The sequence below is a fragment of the Crocodylus siamensis genome, chromosome 2 (genome assembly GCF_052110815.1).
Source record: "Crocodylus siamensis isolate JL-2025a chromosome 2, ASM5211081v1, whole genome shotgun sequence".
In the NCBI taxonomy this organism is placed as follows: domain Eukaryota; kingdom Metazoa; phylum Chordata; order Crocodylia; family Crocodylidae; genus Crocodylus; species Crocodylus siamensis.
The window spans coordinates 217,528,220-217,545,257 of record NC_143396.1 but is presented as its reverse complement, the minus strand read 5'-3'; the positions used below and the strand labels follow the sequence as shown (position 1 = coordinate 217,545,257).

Genomic DNA, 17,038 nt, shown 5'->3' with positions numbered 1-17,038 from the left:
TAGAATGGATGACCTGCCATTGTTGTGAATGACATTTGCAGGATGGGCTGTCTACCAGATGATACAGCCCAGGTTGTGGGCAAGTTCCAGCTCACAGAAAAAAAAAGGTCTCAGTGCAAGAGCACTGTCATCTTCGCCTTGTGTAAAAGATGATGTTTTAGCTAGCACAGTTAACAATCTGCTAAATAGTGTACTGCAATTATATGCATTATAGAAAGGTCATGCTCCAGACCATTTACTATGGACAAAGAAAGACTTTCCTTCTTTGCTCACATTTAGTAGCATGCTATTAAGGTGTTTTACCTTCTGTAACTGGATTCAGCATTTAAAAAAAAAAATCACTGCCACAGCAATTCCAGATCAGCTAATCTCATCTACTTCACATTAAAAATTATTCCACAAAAACCAATGTCATAAGCCAGATCCTTCATGCATTTCAAACACTATAGAGTCATATAGCCCACCAGGCTTTCAAATGGGGTGTCAAAGGAGCTTTTGAAAAGGTTGTTCCTTCCAAATATCTAAAGGTCTTAATCTCCGATGCCATGTAAACTAGGCTATTCCTAATCTGCCCTGAAACAATTATTTCTAGTAACATTTTAATAAAAAGCCATTAGGTGAGATTCACATTGAAAGCAAGATGTCAGATATAGGTATATCTTGTAAGAGATGCCTCAGCTACCTGAGGCTGGACATCCAGAACTGACATTTCTTCCAAGCTTTAGACAGTTTCCCTAAGGAATCAGCTGACCCCGTGAAATTTGCACATTTTAGAAGTCCCATGCAATCAGTAAATTTTAGTAAGGTTCCTAGTAAAATGCCCCATCATACTTTAGCACACCTTCAGATTATACAAGCATTAGCTAGCCAAGTCCTTCTCATGGGGAAGGAGCTGCCAATGATGGTTAGACTAGGTTAAAGATGTTTGAGATAAAAGCAGAACACTATAATTTTCATTTTAAGACTAATTTCCTTTCCCAGCATGAATTTCAGCCAGACAGACTGAAATGCACTTGATGTTTAGCTTTAAAAATAAAGTACAAAATGTAGGCTGAGGTTGGGGGCAAGGAGGGAGGGAGTTGTTAGTCAGCCCCAGTCAGTTTCTTCCAGGCTGGGGGGGGCCGTCTTGATAAAAATCTGCAGCATCAGTTAGCTACACATGCCTGAAAATGTAATACAGATATGGCCTACTGATTTTAAATGCAAGTCCCATCCTAGGCTTCCCTGATGAGTTTAACTCTGCCAGCTAACAATGACTATATCTAGACTTCCATCTTCATATCATTACACACATTTAGATCCATTTTACTACCGCAGACTTTGGGTACAACGTAGTTAGTGTATACCAGTCCATCTGCTTTAAATACTAGGCTAGACGGGACCCCAGATGGGAAAAGCTAACACAGCAGGGTCCATTGATATTAGTGACTACCAGTTATCTCTGACTTTCAAAAATGAGGCAAAATGCAAAGCTGACACCCATGCCAGTACTGATCTAAAATGTTAAGCTGGACATTCTGGCAGGGAACTAAGTTTCATTTAAATAGGAACCTGAGTTCACATACAACCATTTTTCTTGTCGGTCTGGCAAAGAATGAGCAATAGACTTTGGGAAGGCAAAGAGGAAGAGGTAGGAGCCTAGAGGGCAGACTCTCAGTGTGGATGTTAAACAGTCCTCTACCCTTTTACAGAAGGTTAAGGTATAGGTTAACCCCTTCCCATATCCCTCTTATAGTATGAGCTTGTATGTGAACACAAACTTCCTGGTAACCAAGGAGTTCTTCCAGCTGTTTCAACCACAATGCTGAACCTCTCCAAGTTGCTTTAGTTGCATTTAGAAGACTTGTTTATTTTAGGCCTGTTCTTACAGTAATCCCTTCTCCTCCTTTGCTGGGGGGGAAGTAAGTGGGGCCATTTAACCTCTGCATTTTTCCATGAGGGAGAAGCCAAGGCATCCATAGCCTGCATCCAGGGCTATGCCAGTATTGTTACTGAGAGACAGGGGTAGAAGGAAGGGGTAGTGATTTCTCTGTGAACTCAGAGGTAACTCAGGCTTGCTTGCTTTCAAGGGCTGCCCCACAGGGCCCCAGCAACTCCTCACTGCTGGTCTTTTGTTCTTGCTCACTCTGGGAATGTCAGGCCCCCAGACAACAATTGTTCTCTCTCAGCTCCCATTATTCTCCTTCCCCTCCCTCAGGATTCCCATGCAGTTCTCTCCTCAAGCAAAATAATCTCAGCAGACCCATTAGAGAAGCATCTAGGAGCAGAAGGAACAGCCAGCAAGATTACACTTTATCTACTTTGACACTTAGATAGGCAGAGAGAGTCTTTTCCAGCACTGACCCATGGACCATTGTGAGATTCAAGACTACTTCCATCCTCCATGAAAAATTGTTATCGGTTTGAGGCTCGAATAGTTTTAACTACAAGTCAAAAGAATGATACATAGAAACCTTGTGCATAAGCCAGGAGAACGACTACCTTAGTTGTTCATATACAGCTCCCTTTATTGTGGGCTTTGCAAAGAATAAGCAATAGATTTTGGAGAGGCAAAGAAAAGGTAGGAGCCTGGAGACTCTTCAAAATAGCAAGAAGAAAGAGCTGTTTAGAGCTCTGAAGTCAAGTTGTACAGTTTTAAGATTTCATGCATGTATTACAGTAGCATCTGGAAGCCCTAGTCAAGATCATCACTGGCAGACACAGGAAGATAGCTTGTCACAAAAAGGGTAGAGTGCAGTTGTCCCCCCCATTCCCACTTGCCCCTTGATTGCTAGTCCACCCAAGGTTTAACAACAAGCTGTCTGGCAGTGGCAGCAGGATTCCTATTCAGGCAGCAGGGAGTCAATTGACTTCATGGCTCATTATAGTTTACTGGATTCCTTTAAACTATTTCACTCTCTTGTTTAATGGACTTGATGTTCCACTATGCCATTCTGCTGCTTGCTACTCACTTCTGGTAATGAAGCCCTGAAGACTGTTTAACTCTAGCCAGAGGTGAGAACTCCGATGTAAAAGTTCAGTGAAGCACTAGATGCACTGTCAGCATGCTGAAGCAGGCTACACTTGTTTTACAAATCTGAAAGAGATGCACGTTTAATTCTATTGATTAGTCCTGTAATGAGACAACAACAACAACTTTTGATTATTTTCCCTAGTTTGTTGCATTTTTAGTACATTATAAATGATATAACAAATTAAATGCACATTCTGAAAGTTCTCTCTTTTTACCTCAAACTGAAATTGTACAATTTGGCCCCAGTAAACCTACCAAGTTTCTTTTTAACTGGAAAAAAGAATATATCATCTTATATGCGATGATGCACCACATTACCTACACCCCATCTTTTCAAAAATCCTAGATTCACTCATGCTCACACCTTAACCTGACAAAACCAATGGCCAGTGTCAAGTAACCTGTAGGCCAGTAACTCCCCTGCAATTGGTCCAACACACTAACCACCAAGCCAAATTGCCTCAGTAGAAGACTGGGGAGTTAGTTTAGCAATTCAGAGGATGATATTTTTTGGCTCAAAAGCACAACCCACACCTTAGGGAAGCTTGATTTCTTGTGTGCGTTTGGCTGACCAAGGTGAGACAACTTGCACACCAACATAGATGGAAGCCACAAGCAACATTCAGGCCCGGCTGGTCAACTCCACAGGGGTTTTAAAAAAGAGATTTTGCTGCAGGGTAGGGCAAGACAGGATCAGCTTTGACAACCAAATTTATAACTATTGCACAATTACAAAAGGTGAGCATGGACTGGGCCCCCATCGCCGCACACTGCCAGAAGACTCCACATACCCGTGATTTATGTAAGTAGGAGCATGCAGGCCGAGTCTGTTGCAAGCAAGGAGTTTCATAAGTGCAACAGTTTACAAACATCTCCAGCTAGAAGCTTGAATAAGCTAGGTCAGCAAATTATAACCACACAAGTGAGGCCAGAGACCACACAGCACAATGCACTAAAACTTGATGCTTAAGCAATCAAAGATCCCCTTTGCTTCTGAATGCAGTCTGACCGCTGGGTGTTCTCAGCAACCTAGGATTCCAACACAACTCCGGTCAAACAACACACCAGGTGCTGTACAAAGGGCAAGCACAACCAATTTCTAGGTAACTGCAGGTTTGTTTTAGAGAGTCATTTGTTTGACACTTCACAAGATTGTCATCCTATGCAGGACAAGTCTGGCATTACAGCAGTGGTAGTTACACTACCAGTTACTTGTGTGGGACACCTTGTGTAGCTTGTGTAAGGGGTGCTGTTAATTGCTACTGTTGTGACATTAAGGCCAATGTTAAAACCACATGCATATGTAGTTTCATACCCAAGCACTACCTAGGAATGCAAGATGAATGCAAACTTCCTTTCTACCATGGCAGAAAAAGCATATAGTTTCCTTCAGTCTCCAAGCCAATCCCTAAACATGTGGCTACATGGAAAATAGCTCTGTTGACATGAGCACTGGGGAGGCTGTTTAGTACACCATGTCCCAGGAAGCACTACACATCAGCAATTCCATGAACTAAGGTCCAAATCCCTCAGGGTCCCTTTCTACCCTGAAGCACTGCTACCTAGCTGAGTGTCAGGCAGATACCAAAAAGGCATTACTAGGGAACAAGGTGTGGTCAAACCACGCAGTAACAATTTGGGGCTAGTAACAAAGGAACCTCTGTTTGCTCTGGAACAGGGTTTGCAGTCAACAGGTGAAACAGCTTAGAGAGATGTCTGGCTCAGGTATGCTATTTGCAGGGGACTAACTCTCCCTCCCCCATTCCAAATTGTTTTCAGTCAGTCTAAAACAATTGCTCAAGCTGCCAATTCAGGCGACACATTCCAACTCAGGAAGGAATGGCAAAGTTCAAGTTGCTCAGTGCACACACACACACACACACAAGCAAAACACTCCCTTTAGCCTGGAAAACTCAATAGCCAAGAATCTTCCTCTGGCAGGCCCTTTGAGTCCAGGAGTGTTGGGGCTACCAGGTGTCCTATAGACTTTAGGAACACCATTTTCCTGTAGAGGCAAAAATCAGGGATCTGCCTACTGCATGTCTTCACAAAGGGATAAAGCCTTAAACACACCTGGTTGTACAACACTACTGTACTGTAAAGGGGCAAGGAAGAAATCTTCTTTAACCCTAGCAATTCACCAGTTTACCTCATTGTCAGGATTACTGTAAACTGACCCTTTTTCATTTACTGGTCTTTTTAGAAGCCAAATAAGCCACTTGCTTTTGTATAAGTGAATGCTAGTAGTTATGTTGAATGGGGGTGTGAAAAAAGAGCACATTCATGTGCCCACAGTGATGCCAGCAAAACTCTTCCAGCATAGACACAGCTCTGCTAGCAGATGAAGGCTCCAGCTGGCAAAGCTGATCAGCAAGTCTTGCCACTTAAATACAGAATAATTGCATTGTATCAAGCATTTCTTTTTGATCTGGTGTAGGCCATGTCTATGCTATGAGGCCACTGCCATCACACCTACACTACAGCAGCCCACTCTTCAAGTTCTTGACTTAGCTCTGCCAGTAGAAGGAATTTCTGCCACCAATTTATACCAGTTGAGCAGCTTTGCCAGCAGAAGCCTTCCTGTTGACAGAGCCCTGTCCACACATGGAGAATTTTGCTGGCATCACGACATCAGTGAATGAATGTGATCTTTTCATCTCTCCAACCACTACTGTGTACACACAAACCTTTAGTGCGTCTTAATTCCACAGGTATATCAGTACACTGCAGATTACCAAGTTATTTTAGATGCCCCAAACTGGAAGACCTTTGCAATGCATAGCCAAGAAGTCACTCTAGTTTTATATGCACCTTTAAATGCCACCCCCTGCCTCCCACAAGCTCTAATGACCTTCTCTTCATTTGCCTTGAAGGGTTTCTTAGGCAGAAGTTTGGCTATAAAGTGAGGCTACTCAGTAGCATTACCTACATTCTAGACCCCCGTCTTGGACAGCCTAATGTTTTATTCACTTTGGCTGCCACAGCCTAGTGAGCAGGCATCTTTGCTGAGCTGCCCACAGTAATGCTTAGTCTTTCTTCTTGGAGAAGACCATTAATTTTGAACCAGTCAAAATCATTCTTTCAAACCTATGGTTCCTTGCATTTCATTTATCACCCCATCTTATTTGAAATTTGCCATTCCCCCCCCCACAATCCTCTATCTTGAAGATCCTACACTGGGTAGTGCTGTCAGGCTACTAACCAGCACAATCTCTTCCACATTCTACCGTTCTAAAAAAGGTTCCTGTTAACTCCTATCCTTTGCTTTCCCTTAATCCCTCATGTTGATGATATTTACAAGTCAGCTGAAGTGCTAGAGGTTATCCAATAATTAGAAGACTTAACCTAATTGAACAAGGAGCCCCAAGGGGGAATAGTTTCATAAAGATGTGTGTACAGAGATGGATAGCTGTAATTGATTCCCTATGGAGGGCCCTGGCCCTGCATGCCTTGCAAGAGTGTAAGCTCATCAGGAACACTAAGCTTGCTTTCTAGTTCCGTCAACATGACGATTTTGCCCATTGAACTAGGGACTTAGGAAGAGTCCCAGCTGGTAGGCCAAGTTCACCACCCATCTTTACAAGCAGCCCATCTTCCAGAGAATATATATCCCAGCATGTATCCCAGGGGTATTTCCAAAAGTGACAGTATGTGAGGCTTCTGATGGGGTGCAAATGAGAAATGCCTCTTTAAAGGCTGAATTTGTGCACCCTGGATTTAAATACAGGGTCCTCTTATTGGAGAAAAGATTTGCAAAACAAAACTAATGATCAAAAGCTAAAAAGATAATTCAAGAACCGAGAAGGCTCTCATGAGGGCAGAGAGGTTATTTCTCTAGAGCAGTGATGACCAAGTAAGTTTACAGATCATGGCAATTTTGTTGCCTTCCCTTCATGCCCAAACCCTCCCCCTTTTTCTCCCTCACAAGAAGCAAGGCAGATGATATCCAAGTGTTCACACTAAACTAGTCCAGGGAAGTGCAAAGACCTAAGCTGTACTCTAAAATAAGCAAGAAATTAGAGCTCATAGCATCCCTGAACAAGGCACAGGAAGAATGAGGGGGAGGATTGCTTTCCCCCAGCCACAGTCAGGCAAAGATTTTTCATGTGAATTGAAGTTATAGTACAAAGCTAAGAGAAAAGGAGTAAGAACAGATCAGGCAGCTTTTATAATGAGCAGTGTAGAGGCCCTGTTGGAACATCCCTCTTGCTGACTTACAACTAGGGATGCCTGGGGGAAACAATTTGTGGGCAGGCCCGGGGGGCAGGCCAAAAGCCCCATATCCACTCCTATACTTCTGTGCCATGGCTTAGTGCCCCTCATCTCCACCCAACACACTACTGGCCTACACAGCAAAAAACCTGCTCCCTGACTTTGCCCCATCCAAGCAGTGCCAAGTCAGGGGGGCATCCCTCCTCCTCCCCCCCCCACCCCCCATGTTCCCCCTACAATCATAAAACACAGGTGACTGGTAAGTCACATTACACCTGCCTGTGCTGAGACACCAAAAGTAGCTGACACCAACAAGAATGAAGACAGTCCAGATGAGTCGCATCATTAAAAGCTATGAAATCCTCTTGGGGGAGGAAACTCCTTGCAATAAGGTAGAGCTTGCCAGGGGGCGGGGGGAGAAAGTCTTCTCCAAGCACAAAGCTTGCTTCTTGCTCCATTCCTGTCACACCCACCAGTAAAAAGCCGAGTGAACTTCTAGAGGCATCCACCCCGCTTTCTCCATCTCACCACTCTGATAAGCAAGGGTCTCCCTTAGACGCACACAACATTGTTCACATGCACAGAAGTAGGAACGCTGGGCATCCTTTCTAGAACCCACTGTCAATTAGTCCACTATGCAGAAAAGCAACTGAGGACAGAAAAGGCTCTGGACCAAACAGGCATAGTTGAGTGGAATTTTTTGTAGTCCAGTTTTGTTCCCCCCTCCCTGCAAAGTCTTTAGATCTGTGCTAGAGTTTTTTGCTACATGGAGAAAATAGTGTAAGATAGGGTATTCATGGCTTAATAGCTAACTCCCTGTATTGATAGACTTTTCTACACTAAGGGCCCTTATGTGGAGGCAATACAAAGTAATTAATGCACCAACAAGTTACATCCTAACTTATCTTCATGGGAAAAAACTGAGCTCAATGGAGAAAGTTCTCCTTACATGAAAATGTGCAACTGTCCCCAGATCCAAGTCCTAGCTCACAGACAGAATGATCAATGGCACTTTTAAAAGGGCAACATTGCAGAATGAACAAGTACTTTTTAAAAAAAAAAATATTTCTGTACTGCAACATGGGGGTAATAGCTTGTTACTAGAAATCTGTACTCATGCATGTCCAGACTGAAATGAAAGTGCTACTCTGCTTGCAGCCACCACAGCTCCTGCATGCCTTGCGCTTCAAACAGCAACAGAAGTGCCACCTTTGTTTTGCCAGTGGTCCATTTCTGTATTATAAATATCAATAAGAGTATATGTACATCACCCTCTAAAGCAGAAAAAAAATTACTTTTCCAGTCAAGTTGTCAGGTATTTAGCTTTATACCAATATGTGCAAACACCAGAATATTGTTATACCTGCTCACACCACCCTAAAGGAGCTGCCTCCTACCCATGTTTCTCTGAAGTCACTGTTCCACTATCAAACTTCCAGCATTGCAAGATGGTGAAGTTTGTAGGAGCCTAACCGTAATTTGCAGATCCTTTAAGGAGCCAAGGAAGCATGTGGAGTATCACCAACTCAAAGTCAACTCCACAGCCCTATCAAACTCCAGACTATGACACTCAAGATGCATTTCTCTAAAGGAAAGAATGTTTGGGAACAGGAGGGAAGTTTTTATAAAGACAGGAAATTTCTCAAGTAAAAGGATTTTTTTTAAAAACTCCTTTCTAGTCTCATTTAGAGAAGTCAGCTTGCCATTTAGCATTTGTAGCCAGGCAGGCTGTGTTCTCAGGAGCTCTGTTCAACACTTGGATGGACAGGCTCCTAGCAAGCCCATGACATTATGAGAAGCATCACTGACAACTTCACTGGCAATTTATAAAAACTTCTGTTTTTGAATCACATCCCCTCCCACCAGTCATTCCTGTACTTGTGTATTCTATCATTGTATTGAAGGAAAAATTTCTGAGCTACCCACATCCAGCTACTAAGTCTCAAACTACTCCCATGAGGGCATAATAGGCCTTTGCCTTAATAAAAAAAGTGAAAGCCACAAAAATATTTATTTGTTATCTTAAATGTTACACTATGGAAAAACCTGAAACTGAAATGAGAAACTGTCAGGGTGGTTATTCTGTCTGAAATTCCCATTTTGCTAAATTAAAAAGTAACCACAACTCTAAAGTCCTCATTCATACCCAAGACCTCCAGATTAAGCCCCAAGAATGATTTCAGCTATCACCTTTAGCAGTATCTTTTTTAAAGCTGCATCATACTGCATTATTACCCAATTTTAAGTGATCTGAGACATACCAAACACATTTGCCCTCATAGTAAAGATCTTCTGGATCCCATTTTGGATATCCAGCTGCAACTGCATCCCACTTTGTAGCCAAATATCACTAGGGCATAATTAAGGGATATTTATGCCCTTAAACTCTGAAAAGGGTGGCCATAATATGAATTCTTTAAGATTAAGAGAGACAAAACAGCAGCTTCCAACTACCTGAAGGGGGGTTCAAAAGAAGATGGAGCTAGGCTGTTCTGTCATCTGCCACCACTGAGAACAAGGAGCCATGGTCTCACATTACAAGGGAAGTTTAGGTTCAATATTAAGAACTCTCACTAGGAGGGTAGTAAAATACTGGAACAGGTCCCCCAGAGTTGGTGGAATCTCCATCCCTGGAGGTTAAGACCCAGCTAGACAAAGCTTTGGCTGGGATGATCTAGTTAGGGGTAGTCCTGCTTTGAGCAGGGGGTTGGACTAGGTGACCTACTGATCCTCCCTTCCAACCCTAATATTCTACAATTCAACGACCAGTATTGCCTGTGGAATTAAATTGCTGCAGGATACTGAAACAATTTAAAAAGCTATCACAATTACAGGGGTGGAAAATACTTGCATCTTTTGTACTGTAATCGTATACAAATTTGAAACCAGTGTTACTAGCCAAAAATTGTTATACAACTTTTCAGACCATATGCTACTAAAAAGGGCCAAGGAGGAAAAGAAAAAAAACAAACAAACCCCCACACCAACTAGTTAAATTCCAACATCATTTCCATCTGTTTATTTTAGCAGCTGTTAACAAGTAATAGTTATGCCAGAAAAGTAGCACACAGACCCTTTGTCATAGGGACAGTTAATCTAAAACCTAAGAGAACAGGTGACCCTTATACCATGTCCTCTGACTGACAAATCTTCCTTATGGCCACCTGTCAAAGCTATAGCTTGGCAGACTCCTTTGGAAAGCACCAGTCTACTGGTTCTATGGTTTCAGAGCCTCTTACTGGATTTTAACTGCTATGTCCACTACCTGCTCTCAATCTGGAATCCCACAGTTCTGCTCTACCAGAGGCATCCAGATTAGAGGCTTAGACTGGTACACAAAGTGCCAGCTAACAATGGCATACACTGGGAGATACTCTGCTGGGAAGTCATAAAGCAGAATGCAGCAGTATCATATCAACAAAGCTATATCTGATCTTGGAAAAGAGATTGTTCACTTCCGGGGACCATATTGCAAGGCACTGGCAGATTCAAGGAAGTCAGAAGAAAACAACAAAAGACCAAGGAACAAACACAGACACATTGAAGGAAGTCAACAAAACAACAAAAGCTTGGGGAAGATGTGCACACCTCCCCCCCCCCAAAGTTAATAGGATACTTTCTTGTCAGGCTACATAACTAACAGAACTGGCTGGTGGGAGAAAATACCATAATAGCATACACATGTTGGAAGAGAGTGCACAGTACAGAGGTTATTGTATGGGACAGCCACATTAAGGCACATTAGGCTGCAGTGAAAAGGGGAGGGAAAACCCCCCTAAAAAAAACAACCTATTCATCTGTGAAAGTCTCCCAAAGAAGAAAGGGGAACCTTACTCACCATGCTTTCCCCAAGACTGGATTAAACCTGGAGTAGTCCTAAGAACAGCCCTGCCCTGGCACCAGATATGGATGATTTAAATAAATAAAAAAAAAAAGTGTGTGGAGTCGACTTGTGTGCAAAGCCGAAGGCCTGCCCACCCCTCTGCTCAGCCCTTGAAGCCTGGCAGCTCACCGAGGGCAACCCCTGCATGCCAGTGGGAGACAAACTCATCTCCATGAGCCACAGTCCTTTTCCTTGCAGTCACAGCTGCCCAGAGCCAGTCTAAGCAGGCAGCAGGAGCAGCTTTCCCCTGGGCTGGCTCCCAGCAGAGGCCAGACACCAGAGAGAGGTGCTGGGGAGGGGACAGCCCCGGCCGTGATGGAAGGCTGGGCAGAAACAGACTGCTTGTCGACAACAGATCTGGGGCACAGGGCGGCCAGGCTCGTTGAGCTTCGTCTCCGAGGGCCGAGCCGAGCAGGCACAGGCGCTGGCCGGCCTCCCCGGGCCCCGGCGCGCGGCAGCCTCGGCCGGCGGCCACGTCAGTCCCACGGGGGAAGCGGCGCCCCGCGCCCAGGGGCTTCCCGCCGCCCGAGCCCGGGACATCCCCGGCCCGGGACACCCCCGGCGCGGCGCGGCGCGGGCGATCGCCGTCCCTGCCCTTGCCCACGCTCCGCCCAAGCGAGGCTGCTGCCAGGGGGCTTCCCAGCACCCGCCAGCAGAGCCTTCCCCGAAAGGGTACGTAGAAACCTGGGACCTCTCTCTAACCCCCCCCCCCCCCCAAAAAAAAAAAAAAAACCAAACAAAAACACCCAAGAAACCTTCTTCCCCCTGGAGGGCTGGACACTTTCCCCAGAGATCTTCCCCTCTCCCCCAGCAGGGATCAGCGATCCCCCACTCGAGATCCCAGCCCCGCAGCGCAGCCAGGGAGGTGGCGGGGCAGAGGGGAGCCCCCGCTCCAGGATCCAGGACTGGCTGGGAGCCGGGGTCACGTACAGCGCTCCCGGCGGCCCGCTCCTACCTGCTGCTGCTGCTCCGGACCGGCTCGCTCCTTCCCCGCTGGCGGACACGCAGCCGATGTGGCTTTGGCTCCGCTCCGCTCCACCCGGCCCAGCTGCTTTCAGCGGGAAGAGGCGGGGCAGCTCCGAGCTGCCTCAAACCTACCCCGCCCACAGCCCGCCCTGCCCCCTCCGGAGACGGGCTGAAAGTCTGCCGGCTGTGCCTCTTTGGCCCCTGCCTATACAGGGATCAATACCGCAGGATTAAGTCCTGGAGTTTGAGGCCCAGTTCCCCACCAGTTTGTGCCCAGGCTATGTCCCTAAGTGGAGTATCTACTATTAGACCAACTTAAACGATAAAAGATATGGGATCTACCCCAAGAGCCTTATCTGCCCTATGTCTTTAGGCCAGGGGTGGGCAATTATTTCACGCAGAGGGCCACTTACTGAGTTTTGACAAGCAGTAAAAGGGCTGCATGACAGGTAGCCAGGGGAAGATCAATATTAACTACACACACACACCACATTTAAGAGGTCCCGCAGGCTGGATGGAATGACCTGGCAGGCCGAATTTTGCCCACCCTGCCTTAGCCGCATTGGTCTACAACCTACCAGCACCATACCTAGACTCCTGGCAGTTCCAGGCAGACTTTAGCAAAGGGGGAATACTAAGAGATAATGATGATAATAATAAATCGGACAATGGGGGGAAAGTTTCCATTTTCAGGTCCCTTTTCAGTCTAGGCCCCAGGCAGCCAACCAGTTTGCTGATGCCAGTGTTGGGCCCTGCAACCCACACCCCTAACTGGGGTAGGAGTTTGCTGGGGGGAAGAATCCAGACTCTCCCTTGTTCATCCTCTCTTGAATCCCTGGCCCCTGTAGGCTGAATGAAGCAGCTTGGTAGGATGGATCTGGCTGGCAGGCTCCATCTTTGACATCCCTTCTCTAACAAGCGCTACTGTGGAGAAGGATATGCGAGGATCAGGCCCTCATCCTTGCCTCAGGCTCCTTCCCTGCGCTGTTGTGTACAGCCTTCCCAGTGTCAGGCATTCACAAAGCAGGAGTGATGCCTCTCAAAATGAGGCAACTTGCTTAAAAATGAGAAGTTTGCAAATAAATGAAGGTTTGGCAGGGTCTTTTGATTGGCTGGCAGATTTCAGAGCCCCTGGGCTTTTCTCCACCACTTTGGGTACAGAAACATGCTTTCCCCCCCCTTCCCCCTTGTGAAAATGGACATTCACAGCTAGCTCTGAGTGGCTCTGGGAGCCAAGCCTTATGGGAAAACACCCAGCATGACAAGATTTGGAGACTCCTTGTTTCCAGGCCTATGGCTGATCCTATCTGATAAGAATCTGCCTCAGTTTTACTCATCTCACCATCATTACTAAGTGCTTTTGGAGATCTACAGATACTAGCTTTACTCAGTTTCCCTAGTGCCTCCTGTTTAAGCCATCCTCAAAGCTAAAAATCTTGCTTCATCTTACTCCTAGATGCCAAGCTGCCACAAGGCCAAAAAGAAGCTCTTAAGCCACTTCTCACTTTCCCCATCCCCACCTCCAAGCCCTCTTTGCTCCCTCTGTTCTTAGGCATGTCTACACTACAGCCCTAACCAGCAGTATAAATAGGCATGGTTGCAGCCTACCAAGACTTACTTGACATAGCTTTAACCTAGCTTACTCTGATAATAGTAGTGTAGCCACAACAGACAAGGAACTCAGCTATGAGCATGGTGGCAACGGACTATACTCTCAGTAACCAAACTACCTAGTTTCAAGCTAAGTCATGTGCTGTGCAACCAAACCTCTGGGTTGCAGTGTAGACATGCCTCAGGGACTGTGGACAACAATCTTTCTTTTTTCCACATACACCAGTAATGATGTCAATGTCTTTAACTCGTCACTTCTAGATATTCAGATCCCTGCAGCGTCCTGCTTGCTTCTTCTTAAGATGTTTAACCTGCAATTTTTCACTTTCTAGACTACTACATTTCAGCTAAAGGTCATCATCCCTCTTATTGCAGTGAAGGATGCAGTGTCTTCCTCTCTGGCCTTGACAAATCCCATGTTGCTGTACTTCCATCCATACAGACGGATGCTATAAACTTCATTTTCCTGACTTCAAATCATGTTACCTGCCTCTTTACAAGTAGCTAAGACAGTGCTTTTCTTTTGGGACTCACTACCACTCGAGCCCCTTGTTAGGTTCATGGCATGCCTCAGAAAATGCCAGCTCTTCATTTTCGCTCATTTCTCAACTATGGAAAAATAACAGCAGCAGTTCTTGTGTTGCGGGCTTTCTACATTCTTTGCAACAGCTCAGAATGTTTTTGATACTGTGGATTCCTATTTGAAATCTCTGGCCGCATCCAGACAAGCATGACCATGCAGTATATGATGCTGCAGACCCATCTACAGCACCACACATGCAGGCATTCCCCACAGTGCTATTTTGCAGCATAGGTTGGGGGCGGGTGGTAGGTTCTGCACAGAAAAAAAAAAGTGGCATATCTGGCAGCAGCACGTACCACCCAAAACTAGAGCCTGGCCAGCTAGAGCCACACTCCAGCTGCCAGCCAGACTCCCAGCTGGAGGAGTACTGTGGCTGCAGCTTCCCCAGCCCCCAGGACCTTAGGTAAGGCTGCTGGGGTCAGCATAGCTGCTGGCCCCAGCCTCTCCTAGCCCACCTGGGGTAACCTGCCATGTGCTACAGCACACGACATAGGTATTCCCCCAGGACAAGTAGCAGCAGCACAAGGTGTGCCGCCACTACTTGTCCCCAGAGAACAAAATATTTGCACTCATATGGACATGGCCTCTGAGTTTAATCTTGTGAATTATGGTGTAACAGGGGGCCTTCTCAGGGCACCTACCAACAGCCCCACCCACCTGTTCTGGTGAAGCCTCCCACCTTCTCACCTGCCATTCCTTGTTGTTAATTAAGTTGTTGATTAGGTGGAAGGCTGCCCATTTTTTGCCCCAATGCCAGGGGGCACTATCTACAGCTCTGTTCCTCCCCTACACTGCAGCCCATGCCTCACAGACAGCATTCACAGGTCTTAACATCACTGGCCCTACTTTGGGCTCTAGAATCCTCCTAATCAGGCCCCCAGCTAGATTCCTCTCCTCAGACAGGCTACTCTACCTTCATACTGGTCTGCTTAGCTCCTTGAGCTGTTCCCCCCAGAACCTTTGGCTACACCGGTCCTGGCCTCACCTCCAGGCCAGTCAGAACCCCAGGCCCTCAGCTCTGGGCATCCCTCACGGTGGGCCCCTGGCCCTTCAACCCTTATGATCCTGGCCCCAGCATTGATTAGTCACAGGATTTCAAGGTAGGTTTCTGAGACTATAGCCCCACTCTCCATCCTGGGTCCACCTTCTGGACCCCACTAGCAGGTAACCCACCCAATTGTGGGAGCTGGGGTTATTAAGGCACCCCAACCCACCTTTCACCACAGTGCTAACTGGCTTGGTATTTCCTGGACACTCCTGCACCACTGAGAGCCCCACCAGGTCACCCACTCCTGGCAGGGTACAGTTTTAAGTCATGCCCAGAACAAGGAGCCTCCAAGACATCCCCTACAGCTGCTGCCCTTACCTCCAGGATGTTCCAAGCAGCCTTCCAACCAGGCAATATTACTGCCTAGCCTATTAGACAGCAAAATGCTCTGTTTATATAGGTGGCCAAAGATCTAAAAATGGCCACTGCAATCAAGCACCTGCTGGCTGCTTGGCTCAGTTCTTAAAGCGGCAGGCACTAACAGTGCCCTGCCACGTATGGGTAGTTGTTTGCACACCTAACAATGCTCATATTGAATGGGCATACTGTGGCACTCTTTAAAAGGTGCCACAGCACCCAGACTAAGAAACACTACTCTAGTAGCTCCCCTGTCTTCATAGCATGGCAAGGCAAACATAAACTATTTTTCTCCATATTTAAGAATGTTCTCATACTATCTTTGAGTATCATGTCTCCTTTGATACCAAGACATGCATTTTCATCCCACAGAGGATGCTATTTAAGATTCCCCACATGTAAAAATTTCCAGCATATACATTCATACTTTCTCCCATGCTGCCTCTGATTCATAGGAAAAGCACTTTTAAAATAACATCCAAGCCACCTCAGGGTTCCCAGCCAAATCCTTCCTGAAAGATCTGATCCATTGTACAGATGACAACAAATGTGGTAGTGGTTAGGCAGCTGGTGTGCTGTGACTACTATCTCCCACGCTGAGCACTAGCATCTCATTGTTTTCCTGGGTTCCCCTTTTTGTCTGTAATGTCCATTATCTTTACTGTCATACTTGAATTGCAAGCTCTTCAAGGCAGGGACTATTTCTCTGCTGTAAGTTTGTGTGGAATACAATGGGATCCTCCCCTGCAAATAGGATCAAAACACAGATAATAATATGTCCCCTTTAGCAGCCCCATAATGATGGCTAGGGACAGAAATTACACGTGAACCGGTACAGGTGATCAGAAACCAGTTCACATCTGTAATGTAATAGAAGTTCAGTGCACACAAATCACTTTAAAATGGCAAAAACTGCTATAAAATAAACCTGGATGGATGTAGTATCAAACTTAAGCAATTTAGGTAAAATTGGTTTATTGAACTTCTGTCCTAGATCCCCTACAGATTCAAGTTAACTCACAGTCTCCCAGCATCCTAGGATGCTTTGTACCTCCCCTGCAAACTCTGCTTCTCTTGGTGGATGGGCTAGCTTTAGTCCAAGCTGTCCACTCCAGCTGAACGTGGAGGCATGCTTTAGTACCCCTGGCTTCTGGCCTGAGCCGTGGCAGGCATGTGACTGCATTTCCAGAATCAAAAGTGAATGTCTGCTCACTTGCTTATCAGTTCAGTCTATGCAGCTTAGACTAACCTGCAAAGATTGAAGCAATTCAGCCTCAGGCTTCTTAACTGTCTGTACTTAACCCATGTGAGTGGCATGACCAGTAGTGCTGCCCAGGATGCAAGGTCACTGAGGGTACCACCCAA

At 45.9% G+C, this 17,038-nt stretch overlaps 1 protein-coding gene across 1 annotated transcript in view; it reads right to left on the bottom strand.

The window, feature by feature from the left end:
• CD82 (CD82 molecule) overlaps positions 1 to 12,192 on the bottom strand; it is a 61,013-nt gene extending 48,821 nt beyond the window's left edge. The window contains exon 1 of the mRNA XM_090032980.1: positions 12,064 to 12,192. The gene's annotated coding sequence lies outside the window, so the exon portion shown is untranslated. The remainder of the gene's footprint in view (positions 1 to 12,063) is intronic.
• Positions 12,193 to 17,038: the final 4,846 nt, after the last annotated feature.